The sequence below is a fragment of the Phyllobates terribilis genome, unplaced genomic scaffold, assembly GCF_046119375.1.
Source record: "Phyllobates terribilis strain yellow unplaced genomic scaffold, ASM4611937v1 Scaffold_60__1_contigs__length_8166268, whole genome shotgun sequence".
NCBI classification, from domain to species: Eukaryota; Metazoa; Chordata; class Amphibia; order Anura; family Dendrobatidae; genus Phyllobates; species Phyllobates terribilis.
The window spans coordinates 2,339,702-2,355,447 of record NW_027362820.1 but is presented as its reverse complement, the minus strand read 5'-3'; positions in this window follow the sequence as shown (position 1 = coordinate 2,355,447).

The following is a 15,746-nucleotide window of genomic DNA, read 5'->3' as shown; positions in this document are numbered from 1 at the left end:
ACTGTCACATGGCGTGTTGCGGCCACCAGGATGGGGTTCAGCACACTCCAAGTACTTCAGGTGCACTTGACAGGACCCCAAGCTCTAGTGTGTTCATCTCTTCTCTTACTTCTCCTTCTCCCTCCTTGGGAACTTGGTGTAAGGCCAGGTCCCTCTGGAAAAACGCAGATTAGAGGATACAGGTGGCGACTCCGCTCTGTCCGTATCCCCCTGGGATCCACATAAACCTCCGGACTTTTCTGACAGAGACGTGAAGTGCAAGGTCAGATAATCGGGGACCGGTACCCCCTCTTGCGGCAGGGTCTCTCTGACTAGGCCAGAAAGAGGCATGCAGGTAGCGACTCCGCTCCGTCCGCACCCCCTGAGATCCTTTCGCCTGTGGAGCTTGTCTCCTCTGCTCCCCTCCTAGGCCTTCTTAGTTGGACCCTGACCGGGGACAGAGCCAGTTATAACTCTGCCCCGACCACCCCGTCTCGAGGCCTGAGACTGGGAACCGTGGACCCTCAGTCAGCCGCAGCCTTGTGCTGACTTGCCGAACGAAAGACCCACGACCAAAGACTAAGACTGGGAACAGAGCTGGCTATAACTCAACTCTGCCCCAATCCCCAGTCTCGAAGCCTGAGACCGGGAATCACAGAATCCTAGAATAGCTGCCGCTTGTACTGACTAACCACTCCAGGGAACTGCGACCAAAGACCCGGTATTAAAGATGGCATCTGTTTATATATGATTCTATTAAGGTGTGTTATAAAGTGCTTCCTCCACCCTCACTCACTACTTGGTTCCCCCTTAATTTGGTTCCCCCTAACTCCTCCATTCGGACCCAGGGTTACACTATGGTGCTTTAGATCCCCGTCCTGAACTGGAGTGGTGTAGTGTTGAGTGCGTGGCAGGGGTCCTGTGTAGTACTCCATCCTTACCTTGGAGAGGAGATACCACACCTCGGTCTGGGTTGCAGTACCCCTGTGGCGACTGAACCCTGAGGGGCGCCAAATTCCCCCCCAGTGAAACACAGCATGTCCGCGGGCTGCAATAAAGTAAATACATGGTATATTTCAGATTTCAAAAATTTTTAAGTGCTTTTGTAAACAACAGAAACAATCTTCCCATTATGGGAGGCATTTTTCTTAAACGTTGCAGATTAAATATTTATTAAGACATTATATAAATATAGCAAAACAGTAGAAATTCTTGTGCAAGTGCAGGCTCAGCAGCATGAGGGACCTGTCCAAAGAAAACCCTCCAGGTAGGGGCTGGAGTGGCCGCAGGGCATGGCGATCCTGAGTTGGACGAATGGATACATCTGCAGCAATCCGGAGTTAGCAAAATTGAGGGAATGGGTCGCCCTTAATCAAAGACCCGACCAGGAAACCAGAGCCGCTTCACTTCCAACTACCCTACAAATCCTAGGTCAGTGGGAGAGGCTTCTCCTGAAGGACGGCTTGCTATGCCGAAGAATCCAGCTGCCTCGAGAGTTTGATGTTACCTGGCAGGTGGTAGTTCCAGGAGCGCTAGTAACACAGCTAGCCCAAGAAGCTTATAGAAGAGGTGCTCACTTCGGAGTAGAAAAGACCTTTCGGTGGTTGCAACGGCTGGTGTATTGGCCTCAACTGCAGCAAGAAGTCGAGGGAGTCTGCCGAGCATGTCGCCGTGTGACTTGAATAAGCCCCCGGAACAAAGAGCTCCCATTCAGACCATCCGAACTTCTGCCCCTTTGGAAGTCTTGATGATTGACTACTTGATGATAGGAACTTCATACAATGGTTATGGACACTGTTTGGTCATGACTGATCACTTCACCAAGTTCGCAGTAGTGACGCCTACTAAAGACCAGACGGCAGAAGCCGCAGCTAAGGCCATCTGTCAAGATTTCATCCGGATTTATGGGTGCCCGAAGCGAATACATTCTGACCAAGGGCCTGCTTCCAAGGGTGAGTGATGGATGAGTTGTACCGCATCTATGGAATTCACTGTTCCCAAACAACGCCCTCAAACCCGCAAGGGAACGGCGCATGCAAGCGCTTTAACTGAACCCTGTTGCAAATGTTGCGAACGCTGGAAGTGGACAAAAAGATGAAGTGGCCCGAATATGTGTCCGAGCTGGTGTGGGTGTATAATAATCGAGTTCATGCGACCACCGGCTACACCCCTTACATGTTGCTGTTTGGAAGAAGTGGCCGAGAAATCACTGAACTGGAGCTAGACTCAGAAGAACCCGGCCCGGGCGGTAGCCCAAGTGCCTGGATTCGAGAACACCGGCGTCGGCTCCATACAGTGAGAAGACTGGTTGCTCAGAAGTTTCAGGAAGTAGAGCATGCAGATCGGCCCCCGACGACAGGTGGATCACTTCAGCCAGGAGACCGAGTGCTGGTGAGGGCTAAACGATTTTGAAGTAAACTGGGCCATCGTTGGGAGGCGATACCATATCGGGTGGTGAAGAGAGGTCACCCAGACAACCCAGTCTACGAGGTTAGGCCCGAAGGGGATGACGCCGCGACACCCAGGGTGTTGCACCGTAATATGCTGCGACCTTGCTCCTCTGAAGCAGAAGTCTGTAATGGAGGTGGGCCCCCAGACGTATTGGCTAAAGTGTCACATGCAGGAACCTTAGGGGATGAAGAAGGATTTGCCACAATGCAGTTGGGCCCGTCAGAACCGTTGATGCCAACCCCGAGTGGAATTCCAAATGAGTCGGGAAATGATTTGCAATCCCCAGTGGTTGATTCCTCGGATCTCCCAGAGTCACCTCCGCAAGAAGAGCTCCGCAGAACTGAGCGGGCTAATGCCGGAATCCCTCCTAACCGGTATGCGCAGGAAGAGTTCATCTGGTCTCAAATCCAACAGAAAACGCAGAAGTGTGCCCAACTCCTGTCTGAGCTTGCACTGCCTGGAAGGAGGCATCAGTTCTGCGAGAAGCCCACGCGCCCGAGGACTGGCGAGCAAAAAGGAGGGAGGAATGTAGCCCAGTCAAGAGAGCTTGTAAAATAACATCTACATGATGTTTCAAGGATGGAAAGAGACTGCTGACGCGCCCCTGGGCCTGTGTCGCGCTGCGTTGCGCACGCGGGAGCCTACCCGGAGCCGGATCAGTGGAGGGTTGTAGTCTCGTGGCGGTGACCCGGTCCGTGCCCAGGGAGTCAAACTAGACGGCAGTCTATTAGTAGTAAATAGTTGATGACTACGCCACCCGTTGAGTGCAGCCAGGAAGCTGCTGCTGCAGGGCAGACCGCTGAGGCCGGTGGTAGGATTGTGCAGCGTGATAGTATAACCCCCAACGGGAGGGGTATGGCCTCAGGGCAGCCGACGTGGATGATGGGGGTAGCAGGAACCACTCAGAGACGGTACGGTGTAGTTCAGGGTCTTTACTGGTAACAACGACAGACCCTCCCGGAGTACTTGCTAGCAAACGGGGCCTGGTCAGTCTTTGAGCAGATGGGATCTCCCCTGGCCAGGCGTAGTTGTAGGCCTCCCAAACTGACTGTATTCTTCTGGCTACCTTGCTAGAAGCTGATGTAAGTAGCCCACGTCCCTGAGTGTACCGTGTGGTGCTCACCCGTATGGCCGGTGACTCGGGGCCATCTAATGGCTTCCGCTCCACGATGGCGGTGCTGGTCCCACGCGTGTGACCGTGCCTTCGGGCTTCTGGGCCAGAGGACCTGAAATCCCCTGCCTGACGGATTCTGCTGCTGGGTAGGAGTTAGTCCCCACAGCCTCGGACTCCGGGTCCGGTAAAGAATCTTCTTAGTCAGGGCGAGCTCTGCAGCTGCCAGCCCCTGACTCCTTGTAACTCTGCTGTTTCCTATGCTGCTTCTTGTCTCCACTCTCCTTGTCTGACTCACCCTGCCTCAGCCCCGGGTTTATACAGGGGAAGTTCTTCCCCTCCCAAGACTGGGCAGGAGGTGTGGCATGCACAGGATCCCTGACCAAAGGACCTCCCACCTGCTCTCAGACATAACATTACATTACTGTGGAAAACCAGACCCCTGGGGTGCCACACTGCCATCTACTGGCCAGACGCAGTCAAGCGGAACCAAGATATGCAAGGGAAGATGCAGGGAGAGCAAGTTCAGACGCTGGACCTGATCAGGTGACTTCCAGGAAGGAGTTCCGGAAAATAAGAGGCCAGCGCGCCAAACCTGAGGGGTCTTTGGCGCCAAGCAGCAGAAAGGAGCAGACGTGTTCCCTGCATCCTGAGAAACCCCGCGTGACAGGCCTAAGCCAGAGGCCTGTGAGGTGCCACAGCCGGGCACCAGTAAAAGAGCTCCGGATATCTCGCGGATGTTACCTGAGTGCTGTGCCTGCTGAGGAGACTAGGAACCTGATTGCGGTGCTGAGTGAGTTCGAAGAACCCGACGTCGCCCGCCGACAGACGAGGCCTGGACCCCCCTATCCAAGGCTCGAGAGACTGCCTCCAGCAGCCAAGCAGAGAGGAGTTGAGAGACGGTTGCCCCAGGAAAGTCACGCCAGCGGAAGCGGAGGAGCTGCATACGTGAACAGGGCCGTCACTACCACTGTTCACCCACGGTACCGGGGACAATTGGGTTTAGATACTCAGGTTGGGAGGGGAACGGTTGGGACTAAAGGAGCACAACGTGATCTAATTGAATTTATGCGGAAGAGACTCACGGCCTAGCGGGAATAACCGGTGACCCCCGCTAGGGCCAAATGTACAGTTAAAGAACTTACGTGGTGTCTCCCATGACTGAGGACATCACCCTACTTAAGAGACTTCGCCTTACTTAAGAGACTTCACCGTACTAAAGAGACTGCACCTTACTTAAGAGACTGCACCTTACTTAAGAGACTGCACCTTACTTAAGAGACTTCACCTTACTTTGAGAGGCTTCACCTTACTTTGAGAGACTGTGTCTTATTTTGAGAGATTTTGCCTTTTGCTGATATATTGAATTACTGTTCATTACCCTTGTTACTAATCCCTTGTTCAGAATACCTGTTGCATAAAATTGTTTATTTTCATCTCAAACTGTTCTCGCCTTGTGTCTCTGTGCGTTGCATTCCCGCACCGGCATTACATGATTGTATATGGGGGATAAAGGAAAGTTGTGTGTCAAATATGACTCCAAGACATCGAGCTTGCTGCTTGGGGGTTATGGTGGCGCAACCCAAGAAAATTGAAAAGTCAGGTATAGGTAGGTTAGTAGAGAGAGAAAAAACAAGGAGTTCAGTTTTGGAGAGATTCAGTTTCAGATAGAGGGAAGACATGATGTTAGAGACAGCAGACAGACAATCACTGGTATTTTGTATTAGAGTGGGGGTGATGTCAGGTGAAGAGGTGTATAGTTGGGTGTCATCAGCATTGAGATGGTACTGGAAATCAAATCTGCTGATGGTTTGTCCAATAGGAGCAGTATACAAGGAGAAGAGGAGGAGACCTAGGACTGATCCTTGTGGAACCCCGATAGTAAGAGGAAGATTAGAGGAAGAAGTGCCGGCAAAAGATACCGTGAAGGAGCAGTCAGAGGTAGGAGAAGAACCAGGAGGGAGCGGTGTCCTTGAGGCTTATACAGCGGAGCATAGTGAGGAGGAGCTGATGATCTACAGTGTCAAAAGCGGCAGAGAGATCCAGGAGAAACAGCAGGGAGTAGTGACCATTAGATTTAGCTGTTAGTAGATCATTAGAGACTTTAGTGAGGGCAGTTTCAGTAGAGTGTGAGGAGCAGAAACCAGATTGTAAAGGGTCGAGAAGAGAGTTATCTGAGAGATAGCGGATTAGGCGGGAATGGACCAGGCGTTCCTGGAGTTTAGAGATGAAGGGAAGATTAGAGACCGGTCTGTAGTTAGCAGTGCAGTTCTGGTCCAGGGATGGCTTTTTCAGTAAAAGGGTTATGATGGCATGTTTAAGTGAGGAGGGAAAGATACCTGAAGAAAGAGAGAGGTCAAATATTTTAGTTAGGTGGGTAGTGATGTCAAAGTAAAATATATATATTATAGAAAATCAATTATTTTATTTTAATAGATTACCTAATCAGTGTGAATTAATATAGAGATGATGGAATAATCTATGTGTATGTATGTATGCAAATGTGTATATGCACATTGATTATGTTAATAGTTAATGATATATAACAGTTTCTGTTCTCAGGCTATGTGCCCACGATGCAGAAATGCTCCGGATTTTTCCTGAGCGTTTCTGCATCTCCCTGGCAGAAAAAATGTATGCGGATTGTACATGCGGATTTTACATGCGGATTTTACATGCGGATTGTACATGCGGATTTTACATGCATTTTTCCTGCCAGGGACAAGCGGATGTGAAGCGTTCTTCACATGCATTTCCGCATGCGCGTTGAAAAGCGCTTTCCAATCAATTTTAACATCACTTGGAAAGTGCTTGACAACTTGGTCACACTATATAAATCCATGCAAACGGCATGGATTTATATAGTGTGTCCGAAAGAATGTTAAAAAATAAAAAATAAATGTCATACTTACCTTCTGATGGCCCCTGGTGTCTTTATCCGATGCGTCTCAGCTTGCCGGCAGCTCGCGGTACACTGAAGGACCTGCCGTCACATGACTAAATGATGTCAGTGCAGGTCCTTGAGTCCACCGCGATCTGCCGGCAAGCCAAGACAAGCACACCGGGGGCCATCAGAAGGTAAGTATAATATTTATTTTTTATTTTATTCTTTTTTTACAGGTACTATGGTACCTGGGTCCGGAGGAGAGTCTCCTCTTCTCCAGACCCGGGTACCATCCGCACATTGAAACGCATGGAATGCGCATGTACAGATCCAGTGATGTGGATTCCATGCGTTCCAATGCAAGTCAATGGCAGCGAAAACGCAGCGCTTCCGCAAAATAATTGGTCATGCTGCGTTTTTTTCCGCAATGATAAGACGCAGCGGAAATTTCTGCAGCATGTGCACAGCACATGCGGATTATCATTGGGGAACATGGCAGGCCTTCTACCAAGCATTTTTTAAGCGTTTCTGCAGCGGAATTGCCGCTGCGGAAACGCTTAAAAAACGCATCTTGGGCACACAGCCTTATTGTAGACATGAACAACTAAACGATTTCCTGGGAATGACATATGTATGTGCATGGCTGATAACAGAGAGATTCATGTCGAGTTGGCAAAGATGGCGCTGAGAGACGACTTCACCCCTCCCATCAGAATTCCTAAGGTGTTACTGAGGCCAGGAGATACATGGATGAGCAAATTGCAGTGTGTCAAGTTATCAGAAGGAGCAATGAATTTTACTAATCCCACCTAAAAGTAGAATACTATATAACCCCATGTCTACATAATAAAGTATGTCATTTTGCGTGGTTTAGTCTCTGAGTGAAGTTTTTCAACCATATTAGCAAATTTGGTTGATTTGCATTCACTCGGACATCTTTAATTAGGAGGAGAGCAGTTACCTAGGGTATCTAAAATTGGTGAAACCTCCACAGTGACAGCTGGGGAAAGGAACTGAATGAGCTGTGAGGGAATAGGGTCACTGTTGCAGGTTGTAGGGCGGGAAGAAGTGAGGAGTCTGGTCACTTCTTCTTCTGTGACCAGCTCGAAGATGGAAAGTGAACTTGAGGTGCGGGAGGGAAGGGAATCCAGACTCTGAGGGGATTGTGTAAAAATGTCTTGACAGATATGATTGATTTTTTGTAGGAAATAAGTGGCCAGATCGTCAGCGCTTAGATTGGTGACGGGGGTCTGTACTTTAGAGCTCAGGAGGGAGTGGAAGGTCTCAAAGAGTCGTTTAGGATTGTTGGCTAGAGATGTGATGAGAGTGGTAAAGTAGACTTGTTTAGCCGGATGGAGAGCAGAATTATAAGTTTTGAGCATGAACTTATAGTGGATGAAGAGAAACCAAAAACAAGAAAAATACCCAAATAATTGAAAGCAAATGTATAGTGGATGAAGTTTTCTGTCAAAAGAGATTTTCTCCACAGATGCTCCACTCACAAAATAAGAATACTTTGTATGTACAATAAGGCAGGTACATAACTCATCATAGCTCAACATTTCCCGCTCATAATAGAATAACGGAATAGATTCAGGGATAGGCATTTTTCATAATGGTATATGAAAAGTGCTTGGAGAAAACCGCCTCAAGGAGAAGTCTCTCATCCAGCTCCATTTCGCAGAGATCTCTTATTGGCATCCATTCATGATAAAGCATCTGGAAGGGAGTCAAACATATGAACTCCACCCTGAGCCGAGCAGGGTAGATTATAGAATAGGAAATTTGCTTTTCACAGAGCCTCCTTTTTCTATCCCAGAACTTGACCCTCTTCTTCTGAACTTCTGTTGAAAAGTCAGGATAAATAGATATTTTCCTTCCATCAAGGGTAAGTGAAGAGAGGTCCCTGGCCTTTCGTAGGATAAGGTCTCTCTCTTTAAAATTTTGTAATTTGATGAGTACAGGTCTTGGTGGAGCACCCGGTGGCAAAGGACGTGTAGGAACTCTATAAGCTCTTTCAATTGCAAAAAATTGAGAGAGAGTGTCTTTGCCGAACATTGTAGTCAGCCAGGATTAAAAAAAAATCAACTGAATTACGACCCTCCGCTTTTTCATGAACCCCGACTAAACGTATGTTATTTCGCCGATGCCTATTCTCTAGGTCATTAACCTTCTTGAGAAGGGCATTGATATTCTGAAGACCTCCCCTGAGATATTTATGTATAGTAGGCATTTGGTCCGCAACAGAACTCACTCTTTCCTCCAACTCATTGACTCGGCTGTTTATTTTCTTCATGTTTTGTCTGATGAGATTACTGTCCTCTCTAAGCCCTCCCATGTGGTTGTTGAGAATTTCTAATGAGAAGCTACAGGATTTTCCAGCAGAGAAAACATCTTGTCGTGTAGGCTCTTGCCCAGAATCATTGACTTCTCCATAGGTGTTGTTAGTGCTCTGCATTTCCTGCACTTCTCTGTTTAACTGTTGCTGTGAGAGTGGTGCCACATTGCCTCCCCTGCACAGTCTCTGTATCTCTCTTCCTCTGTGAGCATACCTGATCAGGTTGTAAATCATCTGAAGGGTCAGAATCTAAGGTCAGTCTGGCAAATCTCCCCAGCTTTGCTGCAGCAGCCTCAGCATCTCTCACTCTGGCTGGTGTGGGGGAGGAGGCGCCATGTTGGAAGGCCCACTATCTGGACTCTGCTCCTTCTGATGCTTGCTTCTGGTCATGTCTGAGTGCACTTTAAGCTTCTCTGTGTACTTTCCCCCAGCCTTTGGTGTGAAGGAATCAATATTTCACTGCTAATAGGTGGAAATGAAAGGATGCAGAGCAGGAGCAATAGGAATAAAAGTGCCCTGTCAGGGATAAAAATTCCCCATTCTTCCAATCGGTACAGTCCCAAATGGTCAGACCAATCAATCACTGACCAATAAGATATCACCTCTCCTGTGGATCCTATGGAGTTATCACTTCTCCTGTGGATCCTATGGTCATAACTTGTTTTCACCAACAAAGTCCTTTAATGCAAATTACCGTAATTGTACATCCCATTCATGGTAGCGCACAGTATGAGGTGCAGGAGCCTCCTGTATTTTACAGCCGACGCTCCACTATAATCGGGATAATGGCTAACAGGTTTTCATATACAGCTGTAGTATGGGCCCCTAGAATCAATTCCTATTGGGGCCCCAGACACCCCAGTTTGATCCTGGTTTGGGGTGAGGAGGGTAATTTTGCACCCTGTCATAAAGAAAAATTGTAAAATCCAAAAAGACATCTCTGGAGAGGGGACATATCACCCTCACATTGAACATATAGGATTATAACAAGAAAAGTGAGAAAGAGCTGACACTTCAACCTCTATTAACGTAGGGCCTCCTGCCGTGGTCAGGTAAATTCAACAAAGAATCTGATGAGAACCAGCCAACAAGTCTAGAATTTGCATACTCAGAGGCAGATAAGTACATTTCCGAAGCAAGGGCTTCCTCTTTTCAAAGGACTTGTCTCAGACACTCTGAAGACTGTGGTCAGTGATGAATATTGGGGTTTGCATCGATCCAATATTCATGGGAGATGTATTTTCGACATCGTAGCAAAGGGACGATCATAACGCATTCACTCACATCATTGTAAGGCCAGCCGAACACCCCCAACTTAATATCGTTTAGATGGATAATGCTATCCATGCCATGTTTCATCTCTATAGAAAGGTAAAATCATGATAGAAAACATGACCATGATATTTCCCACCCGAGACCTCCATGGGCGAAGATATCCTGAAAGTTGGGGATCTCATAAACTTCTAAAAGATCTAGCACACCTATGACAAGTCCTCATATGAGCTCACCAATAGAAGGTATCTGGGTGTAACCGTGATCTTATTAAATCAGAGCTTGGATTTTGGTCATTGGTCAGTCCTGGAAGGTACAGCTTGCTGTAGTTGTATCTGTTTTCCTAAGGAGTTCTTCTAAGGAGTGCTTCCTTGCGCTAAGCTCTGAGCTATTTCTCTGACACAGGTTTAGCACTTTTCTTTTATTATCTTTTTGATTTTATGTTAATGTATATATCATATTGTTTGTATCATCTTTGTGTAATTTTTATACACACTGCCTACTTTTCAAGATTAGATCACTTGTTTTTATTCTGTTATTCCCACACCCTATCATTTCTTTACTTAGAAAATTGGGCGTGAGGAGCGATCAATGATGGGGCGGTCGAGCATGTAAATTGTAACTCCCTACATGTATTTCTATAGCAGGACGAAGAACGTTTGGCGTTCGAAACGTGTAGGTTTCACAGAGGTCTCCACCTTTATTTACTTTATTTTTGCAATGTGTATATCTTTTTAATGGATTAACAATAAAATCATAATTTTATCTGCAATTGGATCTGGAAGCTGGCGCATCACAATGTCGGTGGATATGCACCTTCTCTTTTTGGTTGAGGAGAAGGTGACTCCTACAGGGTGAGATAGAAAAATGCAATGAGCCTAAGAACTATCAGGCAGGTAATTGCTTATTACGTGCTTGTTCTACCCTGTGGTGGCTCAGATTGCTCCTGGACCGCTCCTAAAAGCGATTCTGCTGCTTCACGTCAACAGAACAGCTCTTCCTCTTCCCAACTGCTCTGTCAAAGAGGCGTGACTGCCAACTTTATGCTGATTAACAGATGGCTCCCTGCAGTTAAGCAGCAGGGAGCCAGCTGTCAATCAGCATGACACCGGCAGTCACACCCCATCAACAGATCAGAGCGGGAGCTGAAAAATCACTGTCAGGAGCGCTCCGTGACCACTCTCAACCAGCAGATATCGGCGCCTGGCACAACAGGCACATAGTTAGCAAATACTTGCCTGTTAGTTCTTAGGCCCATGGTAAAAAAAAAAAAGTCCCGGACAACCCCTTTTAATATTAAGGAGCAGGAATTATCCGCATGATATAATCAAGAAAACATGAAATTCTCTCCTGCCCAGTCAGTCTGCCCGATCTGTTACACCATGATTACCAAAACCTCGACTCATTCCACTACCCACTTGTATTACCACTTACCCGGCTCTGCTTGGCCCCTGTTTCCAGGCCATTGGCTTGTCTGACTGCAAGTGCACACTTCTGAACCGGGAGTCCCTGTGGATTTTCACATCCCCTCAATTTGACATAATGAATTTCAGTGACACAGAGGATTGTTCGGCTAGACTGAACAAACTAGCATCTATTTTTGATAATAAACTGTCAGTGGTGACAACAGAACCGGATGAATTTAAAGATCTCATGTTCCAGATGGAAAACAAAATGACTTAAAGTTTGGTGGGATCTCACAACCTTGGACACATATATAAAAAAGGAAATGATCCCTAGAGGTCTGCGTTTAAAAAAAAGTCGCCACCACTATATACAATGACGGTTTTCAAGAAGATCAGAATGCGATTCTTAGTCAATGTTCACTGAATCTTATGCACCTCATAATCAAACATGAGGAACTGGAACTGACTTAAATTAAATTGGATATTAAAAATATACAATCGTCTTTGGGGAAATATGTGCAACTAAAAGAATTTAATATTTGTAATGACAAACTGAAATCTAATTTGGCCAAGTTGGAGAACCCCATTATGGATATAAAAAGATCCAAGTTCAAAAGGAACAGCGAGGACTATGCGCAGAACAAGATTTAAAGTTGGAATAAACAATTACCATTCATCTTAAAAAAACGCTCCCACAAACGTTTTCAGAGATCTGGAAGAGGGAGTTTTAAGGAACATGATGATGTTACGGATAATTCTTTTGCTGCCACCTCTGATGATTACTCAGATTCATCTATGAGTTCAATGGGAGAAATGCAACAATTGTATTTTGGCAAAAATAAATTATCTAGTGCTGGTGGAACGATTACAAAAAACGGAGGAAGAGGGTGTGGCGCCCCTGAGGGTTCGGTCGCCACAGGGGGGTACTGCATCTTGTGAAAGAGGTGTGGTATCTCCTCTCCCAGGTTAGGATGGAGCACCTGTCAGGACCCCACCTCATCACTCAACACTACACACTCCTGTCCTATGGGGGGCTAGTATGCACTAGGGTGCTGCCCCAGCAGGATTATGGAGATGGGGGAACCAAAGATAGGGGGAACCATGTAGTGGGTGAGGGTGGAGGACGCACTTTTAGGTTACACTTGTAGATACATATTTAATAGCCAGCCATCTTAAGTTCATGGTTGTTTGATTGTGGTCTTCACAGCTGGCAGTGGCCTTGTGTAGGAGCCTGCAGCGTGCTGGAGATGCACAGTCCTCGTGCTCTGGCCTTGAGACGAGGAGCAGGATAGAGTTAACGGAGGTCTCTACCCGGTCAAGGTCCCTGCTTAAGAAGGCCTGGAGGGGAGCTGAGGAGGAGAGCTCCGCAGGCAAAAGGATCCCAGGGAATACGGACGGATCGGCATACGCCACCAGTACTCTCCATTCTGGCCTAGTCAGAGGGACTCCTGCTGCAAGAGGGGTACCGGCCCCCGATATCTGACTTTGTTACTTCACGTCTCAGTCGGAAAAGCCTGAAGGCTAAGTGGTTCCCACCGGGTAACAGACGGAGCGGAGTCGCCACCTGTGCCCTTGTTTTGTGTATAGCCAGAGGGAGACCCAGCCTTGCAACACGCACCGCACACGGACAGGAGAGGCCTAAGGGGGAGATTTCTAGGAACACACTGGTGCTGGGGGTCCTGATAGATGCACCTGAACTACCGGGGTGTGCCAAACCCCCTTCCCTGGTGGCCGCAGCACGCCGTGAGGAGCAAGGAGAAGCCTTGCAGCTGACCTCTAACAACGTGAGTAAAGCTTGGAAGACTACATCCATTGCCTCCGGTCCATTATTGCAGCGGGACACCACACCGCACAACTGCACCTACTACGACTCCCCTCATCCTCCTGTTTCCTCTGCCCTGAGGCCCTGCTCCGCCTGTGGGGAGTAGTACTACAGTCGGCTGCCACAACATCCCGCCTCAGAGGACTGCAGCAGTGCTGGTGGCGCATCACCAGACACCACAGGTGGCGTAGTCGTTTATGCACTCATAATTGCCACTCATCAACTAGGTACACCCCTTTCCAAGGGAGGGCTAGCCGCTACTGAAACAGCTAGTGGCGGGTCACACAAGGGCGGGACGTAAGCGTAAATGCAAACAAGTGCCCAGCACAGAGCAAAAAACGCCATTATTAGAGTCACCTGTTTGGAATCTCTCTAGCTACATCTTATCTGAGAGTCAAATTTCTCTCCTGGCTAAAGGCCTGAGCTTTTCACCTTCTAACGAATTCGACATTTTCAGAAAAATTCTGGATGTTAACAAACTAGCACGTAACCTCACCATCCGATGTCATTTTATGGACATGAAAAATCCACAGAATACAGCTTCAGAAGAAGTTTCTCCTAGGACAAGCCAGGATTCCATGTTATTATTCACAGAACAACAGTCTTTATTACAAATGAAACAATTCGAGACGGAATCTTTAATTCCAAATGTAAATTTAAATGACGACTTTCGGGCTGGTAATCCTTTTTACCCACTTCAGTCCAGACCATTGGTTCTGGATCAGTTCCAGGACTTAATTGAAAAAGAACTAGTGGAATTAAAGAATGAATTATCTTCTACTAATCATTTGGACTCTAATCTGACATATAGAGAAAAAGACGCTCTGAAAAAATTAAAGGATAATTCAGACATACTAGTCCGCTCAGCGGATAAAGGTGGCACTATAGTACTGAATGCAGGATTGTATAAAAAATTGAATTTGATGGATTTAGAAAATAGGGATGTTTATTTGGAGTTAGCTAGAGATCCTACTGTTGAGTTTAATGCTGCTATGTATAATCTATTAAATGAAGGTTTGCACTGAGGGGCCCTAAAAAAAAATTAATGGAATATTTATACGTAGATCACCCAATTGTTCCAGTTTACCATTCGCCTCCAAAAATACATAAAAATATTTTCCCACCACCTTTAACCCCTTTACTACCCAAGGTGGTTTGCACATTAATGACCAGGCCAATTTTTACAATTCTGACCACTGTCACTTTATGAGGTAATTACTCTGGAACGCTTCAACGGATCCCCCTGGTTCTGAGAATGTTTTTTCGTGACATATTGTACTTCATGATTGTGGTAAAATTTCTCCGATAACACTTGCATTTATTTGTGACAAAAACTGAAATTTGGCGAAAATTTTTGAAAATTTAGCAATTTTCAAAATTTGAATTTTTATGCCCTTAAATCAGAGAGATATGTCACACAAAATAGTTAATAAATAACATTTACCACATATCTTCTTTACATCAGCACAATTTTGGAACCACATTTTTTTTTTTATTAGAGAGCTATAAGGGTTAAAAGTTGACCAGAGATTTCTCATTTTTCCAACAAAATTTACAAAACCATTTTTTTAGGGACCACATCACATTTGAAGTCACTTTGAGGGGTCTTTATGACAGAAAATACCCAAAAGTAACACCAGGGAAGTTTAAATATGGAGCCATGAAAATAAATAATCAAACTTTTTCCACAAAAATTATGTTTTAGCCCCAATTTTTTTTATTTTCACAAGGGTAAGAGGAGAAAATGGACCCCAAAAACTTTTTGCAATTTCTCCTGAGTACGCCAATACCCTATATGTGGGGAAAATACAGTGTTTGGGTGCACGGCAGAGTTCAGAAGGGAAGGAGCACTGTGTGACTTTTTGAACGCAAAATTGGCTGGAATTGAGGGCGGACGCCATGTCACGTTTGAAGAGCCCCTGATGTGCCTAAATAGTTGAAACCCCCCACAAGTGACCCCATTTTGGAAACTACACCCCTCAAGGATTTTATCATGGGGTATAATGAACATTTTGAACCCGGTACGACACATAATTTGATAACATTAGGTCATCATATTGAATAAGTTGTCATTAGTCTTGAGCACAAGTGCTCGCTACTTGAGTTTGCATCGTGTACTCGGGTATGCACCATGTATCGCACGTGCTCGAGTGACATGCTCGAGTCCTGCCCACATGTTTCACGGTTATTAGACACTAGTGTTGAGACACCCCCGTAGTGTTCGAGTTCGGTTCGGTTCGTCGAACACCCGTGTGTTCGCCGAACTGCTCGTCGAACTGTTCGTCGAACACCTTCGAACACCGTTAAAACCAATGGCAGGCAAACAAAAACACATAGAAACACATAGAAAACACCTTCAAAGGTGTCCAAAAGCTGACAAACTGCTCAGAAGACATAACTAACACATGGAAAAGTGACAAGTACATATAGTCATGCGAAAATAAAAGAGGTGGAGGAGTAAAAGGAGGGGGAGACACAGATAT